Raw genomic sequence first — 6,265 nt, 5'->3', positions numbered from 1 at the left:
TTTGAATCGTTTATCGTTGATAAATACTGATATTGAAGCATAATGTAATGATTGAAAATAAAAGAAAGCAGTATAGCCTGTTTTTTATACCCTTGCATAAGGGGCATATTAATTTTGGTCAGAAGTGTGCAACGCATAATCATCGCCGACCATATAAAGTATATATTTTCTTGATCAGCACGAAGAGACGAGTTCATATATAGTCGAACCTGCTATGAAAATCTTCACGCATTAGGTCTTCCCTGGGAATGACTTGGCATTATCGCATATATTATTAAGCTATAAATAGATTAAAATATGTATCACTCGGAATCGAAAACTAGAACAGTATATTTAAAAATCTTTTATCTATAAAGAAAGCACATGACTAGAAGCGAGTATGGCAGCTTCTTTATTTCAGATTTCACAAAATAGGAACACAAAGGTTCAGTAATTTAAGAATACATTGAAATATATAAAAATGAAGCAAGTAAGTCGACTCGTCGACTTGGGTATACCATACACCTGGTGAACCAAATATTTCAAATTTCGAAGACCAAATGTATGTCTATTAAATTGTTTTTACATGTCTTATACTATGTGCTATCTCGCTCACTCTACAAACACACGAGCACTCTAGCGCCGCTACTAGCCAACGTCCAATTCTGGCCTTGTGGACCGCGTAGTAAAATACGTTCATACGCTTATTTTGCATGTTTCTGGTCCGAATTCAATAAAATTTGGTAGTTTTGTAGAAATAGATAAGATTAATTAGTCTGCCAAATTTAAATGCGATAGTCAAAAAACTACAGGAGGAAATCGTTTTTTTCTAAATTATGGAGGCGGAAGTGGGCGTGGCAAAATGTGAAAATATCTAAATTCTCCGCGCATACTATGCCAGTATACATACTAAATTTGGTGACTTTAGCTTTGTTAGTTTTTGATAAAATCAGTTTTGTTTAATTTGCGGGGGCGGAAGTGGGCGTGGCAAAATGTTTAAATAGCCAATATCTGCGCGTCTATTAAGCTAGTCTACATACTAAATTTGATGTCGGTAGCTATCATAGTTTTTAAGGAAATCTCTTTTATGTAAATTCCGGGGGCGGAAGGGGGCGTGGCAAAAAGTTTAAACAATTAGTTTCTGCGCGCTAACTAACCGAGCATATAAACCAAATTTGATGTCTCTAGCTATTATACTTTTTAAGAAAAACAGTTTTGTGTGATTCCTGGGGGCGTAAGGGGGCGTGGCCGAAATTCCAATTAATGCTGAACATGTGCATACTACACGAGTATACATACCAAATTTGGTGGCTCTAGCTCTTATAGTCTCCGAGATCTGCGTGTTCATACAGACGGACGGACGGACGGACGGACGGACGGACGGACGGACGGACGGACGGACGGACGGACGGACGGACGGACAGACGGACATGGCTAGATCGACTTGGCTATTCATCCTGATCAAGAATATATATACTTTATAGGGTCGGAGAAGCTTCCTTCTGCCTGTTACATACATTTTGGCGACTTTAATATACCATTTCACCCTATGGGTGTATGGTATAAAAACTTACATGTTCTCGCCAGGGATCGAACCTGGGACCTTCTGCGTGTTAGGCAGATTTGATAACCGCTACACCACGAGAACCGTTTGGGCACATTGGTCCCATCTAATTGGATTTGGCCATACAACACATCTGAAATGCTAGACAAAAAACCGGACAAATACTTTATCGATGCGGACAAATCATGAAAATTGATTAATACCAAATTACTTATTTAACTTTTGCCGATATAATTTAGGCCAGAGGTGTACAAATTTTTAACACTTAATCAACATTGATAATTTATACTTGTTTGTGGTCATTAAAGTCATCTTTGACTGCCCTGTGTCAGTATTATAGATTATATCTACTAGAATAGAATTAACCTTTATGGCAAAAGAAATATGCTAAATTTTCAGCTTAAATTCAACCTACCGCTTTAGTCATCAATTTTTGGTTAGCCAGCTGGTTCTCAGCCTTAATCTCAGTATATCACATGGTGATGGAAAATTGTCTTCTGGTCTTGGTGCTGTTGCTGGTTCTAGTCCTTCAGTTGAATCGAATTTTGAACCGACCAACCAACCAACCGACAAGCCCTCAATTATCAGATTTGCATGAATGCCACTCGGTCTCGTTGTACTCAGTCGTCACTCGTTCTCTTTCACACCCTCGTCCTCTCTCCCACATCTTGCGCATCTTTCTATGCCGCAGCATAATATTTCAAATCAAGCGCAAGAGCTAACTGTAGTAGGAACTACTCTCATTATCCAAAGCACAGCATGTGGTTAGCCCCAAGTTGAAGTGAGGCAAACTTCCGACGATGACGATGGTGATGGCGATGGCGATGGCAATGGCAATGGCGACAGGGAAAGCAAAGCGGCAAAAGGAGCAGCACATGGTCATGTCTGATGATGAAGCAACACTGCAAAATTTCAGTCAATTTCCTCGAAATTGTTTTTTGTTTGTTTGCCAGAGACTACGACTCAACGACGACGACGACTTCGCTTAGGCTTCCTGTGTCTGTCTCAACCTCTACTCTCCTCCAACCATCTCCATGCCATATTTTTGCCATTCAAAAAGGGATCCCTTTGGCATTGTGTTTGTCGTGTAGCCTTACAAGCGACAGTGTTAAATGGTTGCAATATGTCATCAGGTTTGCCTTGCCGGTTACTAGATGGTTGCCAATGATAGCCCAATCATGCCAACAAGCCACGAGACTACCAAAAGCCCTTAGTGGAGTCCTTTTGCTTCTTCTCTGTTCGTATACCCATGGTGCGGCGCCATTTGTATGAAAAATCGCCAGGATGCTAATACGTTTGACTTCCGTTGACGGATTACCGACTATTTTGGTGCCTCCGTGTATTCCCCCCCTCTCTCTCTCTTTCTCTCTCTCTTCCACTTTACCAAAATTGCTGCGTTTCACATTTCATTTGAATATTTTACTTCAATGTGTTTTTTGGTTTTCTTTTCAGTTGGCCTGCTGGTTGTTGTCTATTTTTCATGGGTAAGGGAAGCTATCTGATAATTTGCTGTACTGCACCAGTATTCGAAAAAGGGAACAGGTCCTGGGTATTTGATAAGTAAGTGGTACTCATAGAGCCTAGACTTTGGGAGAGTTACACAGAAAGAAAGTCTTAAGAGGTGAAGATGATTTCAAATCTCTTTAAACACATTTTTGAGATATTTTCATCACTTAAAAAAAAGAGTTTTGTAGTCTTTGTTTGTTGTTAGTTTTTTATGATTTTATTTTTTTCCGTCGAACGTCTATTCAAAATTTGTTTTAAATTTATTTTTTTATGTAAATTGTTTTTGCAGTGCATTTTCTTTTTTTCTGTTTGGTTGTTTTACTCAAACGCATTGATATGCAAATTTTCAAATACATTTCAGGATGTCTTTTTTTCTCTTTTGTTTTCTTTTGCGTATGCTTTGGTTTTCGTGTTTTGTTGCGGCTCTCTTTCACTTTTGTTTAGCTACCCGAATGTCGATTCCTTTTTCAGTCTTTCTATTTTTTGGTTTCTTTTTTTTTTTTTTTTGGCACCCATTTTGATTGCCATGAATGAGTAACGACCGGAAAGCTGTTTTTATGGCCACTGATAGTAGGTAGCTAACAGTGGCACAGTGGTGCATGAGCTGCGATGGATGGGCAGATCGGTCTGGGTGTGTGGGTGTTGGATGGGGCAACGACAAGGTAAATGCAGAGATAGAGAAAGGTTGGGAGTCGGTCGAACGGTTGGTTGGTCGGTCTACTGTGTATTTTCAGTTTCATGATAAGCGGACCGAGCAAATTGAAAACGGCGTCAACATTTGAAGGCGTTGAAATGACAAGCGACGAGCTGGCTGATGATTTCTTTTGGCAATTTTGTTGATGGATTTTTGTTAATGGACCCAGTCACCCACCCAACCAGGCAAATTGCAAAAATTGGTATCAATGTTGCAACATAATTTAAATAAATTGCTGTCATTTGTGTGTGTGTGTGTGTGTGGCACCTCCTTCCTAACCACTATCCACCTTATTTCTTCTTCCATCCATCTAACATTAAAACCCAAACCCAATTGTCGTTTCGGTTTGAAACTACGTTTTATTTTGTTTCTAAATTGAAATTGCAATGCAAACAATTTAAATGGGATTTGCATAAATTTCTGTTTGCTGGCTGTTCTCTGTTTTTGTGCACTTTGGTCAAGCCAGGCAAAACTAGATTGAGTTTGGGTAGTGGGTACCATTGGGTTCAGGTTGGCGTTTGTTCCTAGGCCCAGGACAAATCACTTGTAAATTGAATTAGTTTGCCTTGCAATTTGTGTGTGTGTGTGTGTGTGACCAACCCTTTTTACCCCTTGACCACAAAGCGCTCAACCATTGCTTGGCACTCCTTTCCGGCTATCCATCCCATTGCTTCTCATACCTCACACTCTTCAAAATTGAATTTCACGCATATGTGCGTTTATACAATTTGGCCAATTTTCAATAATAACAACACACACACATACACACACGAACTGACATCGTTTGGGTGTGAAAACCAAATCAACACAAAAGTTGCCCATAAAATATGATAACAAAAAGCCAGAGACCAGAAATAAAAAGAAACACGAACACGAAACGAAAATAATAAAACCGTAAAAGTAAGACGTGAAGAAAGCTTCGGCATATGAGACAGTCAAAATGTCCTGCAGTTGTATGTGATAGCCTTATTCCTAATTCCATTGGAATATGATTTCTTTGCATCCTCATGAAGAATTTTTTCAAAAGAATATATAATCTAATAGAAAAAAAAGTTTTTGTTTTTTTTTTTTTTAATTTGTTTTTAGTGTTTATGTAAACCTTTAATTCATAATTCGATTTTTTAGTATCAAGTTAGTCAGTTCTTAAATAATATTTGAGGCGAAATTGGCACAAAAATAAGGCATGCATTTTTTTCACTTTGACAAAATTCCTTTAAGAACAAATATGCCTGAACTAACAGAGAGAAGACGACGTAGAAGAAGGGTTATGCTAGATGGTTTAAAGGTTTTTCTTTTACCGCCGGCAACAACTCAATTATGGCCGGGGATACACACATGACTTGACAGACAGGCAACATGGCTTGGCATTATGTTTCATTTTTCCGATTTATTTTTTTTTTTATGATAAGTAGCCGCTGGCTATGAAAAATCCTTTGAAATTCTGGCAGGCCAACCAACTGCTTTTACATTTTTTTCTCTCTCTCTTTATTTTCTTTTTGTGTTGTGCGTATTTCTGTGAGTGTGTGTGACAGGGACCAATCAACACCCCATAGGATAAAGAAAAAATCACACTTTCTACCAATTTTCGTACATGATTTGTGCAAAAATGTTAGCACTCAATCTGGGTTTGAGAAAAATGAAAATCGAAGCCGCTTAAAGCTAAAGTCAATGTCCCTTTTGGCCCTACACTCTTTGACTCCTTCTCTAGCTGCTGTTGTTGTTGCTGCTGCGGCTGCTGCTGGTTGTTTTTAATACACGTCACATGTTTTGACGTGGTCAGAATTGTTGTTGCCGTTTCTACATACACATATTTTTTTTCCAACAATTTTATGGTAATGCTGTAAAATGCTTTTTATTTTTTTTTTTTTTTTTTTTTTTTTTTGCATTTTATTTTTAATATATATATAAAAAACATATTTTGTAACAGTCCGCACAAAAAAAAAAAAAAAAACAAGGGGATAATAATACCGCCGCATCACATTCAGGCATTCACGTATGTGAGTATGACCGAGCGCCCATGCCAAAATTTCATCGAAAACCGATTTCACTTTGATGTTTCGTTTTTTTTTTTTTTTTTTTTTACCATTTTGGGCATTTTGTTCTCATTCTCATTCTTTTGTTTTTCGTTTTTATCTTTGCTGTCCTTCGTTGTTAATAAATGCAAATAAAATATGTTTAAATTGCATTATTAAAAAAAAATTGCATCGTTAATTTATATGCAAATACATTTTTGATAGCTAAAATGTCACTGCAGCCCCACAACAACGCAGTGCCGTCGGGGTCACCAAATATATATGTATATATATATGTATAAATACATATTATATCGAAGTTTTCGTTTATTTCTTCTTTTTTTTTTTGGCATTTTTCTCTACCATTTTTGTCGCCTAGGTATTTAAATTTTATTTCACATATTTTTTTGCGGTCGCTTCACGGCTGAGCCCCATTAATTTTGATAGTTCTGCGCCATGGCATATGAGAGATATCCTTTGATGGACACGGGAAAGGGGTTTGGATGTCCT

At 37.7% G+C, this 6,265-nt stretch overlaps 1 non-coding gene across 1 annotated transcript; it reads right to left on the bottom strand.

Moving 5' to 3' along the window:
* Positions 1–1,554: 1,554 nt before the first annotated feature.
* Positions 1,555–1,627, bottom strand: TRNAV-AAC (transfer RNA valine (anticodon AAC)). Its single transcript has one exon. It is a non-coding gene; the product is annotated as a tRNA-Val (tRNA).
* Between the last annotated feature and the right edge of the window lie 4,638 nt (positions 1,628–6,265).

This window comes from Drosophila tropicalis, unplaced genomic scaffold, assembly GCF_018151085.1.
Source record: "Drosophila tropicalis isolate 14030-0801.00 unplaced genomic scaffold, ASM1815108v1 contig_1190, whole genome shotgun sequence".
Classification (NCBI taxonomy): domain Eukaryota; kingdom Metazoa; phylum Arthropoda; class Insecta; order Diptera; family Drosophilidae; genus Drosophila; species Drosophila tropicalis.
The sequence above is the reverse complement of the archived record's forward strand: the minus strand, read 5'-3'. Positions and strand labels throughout refer to the sequence as shown.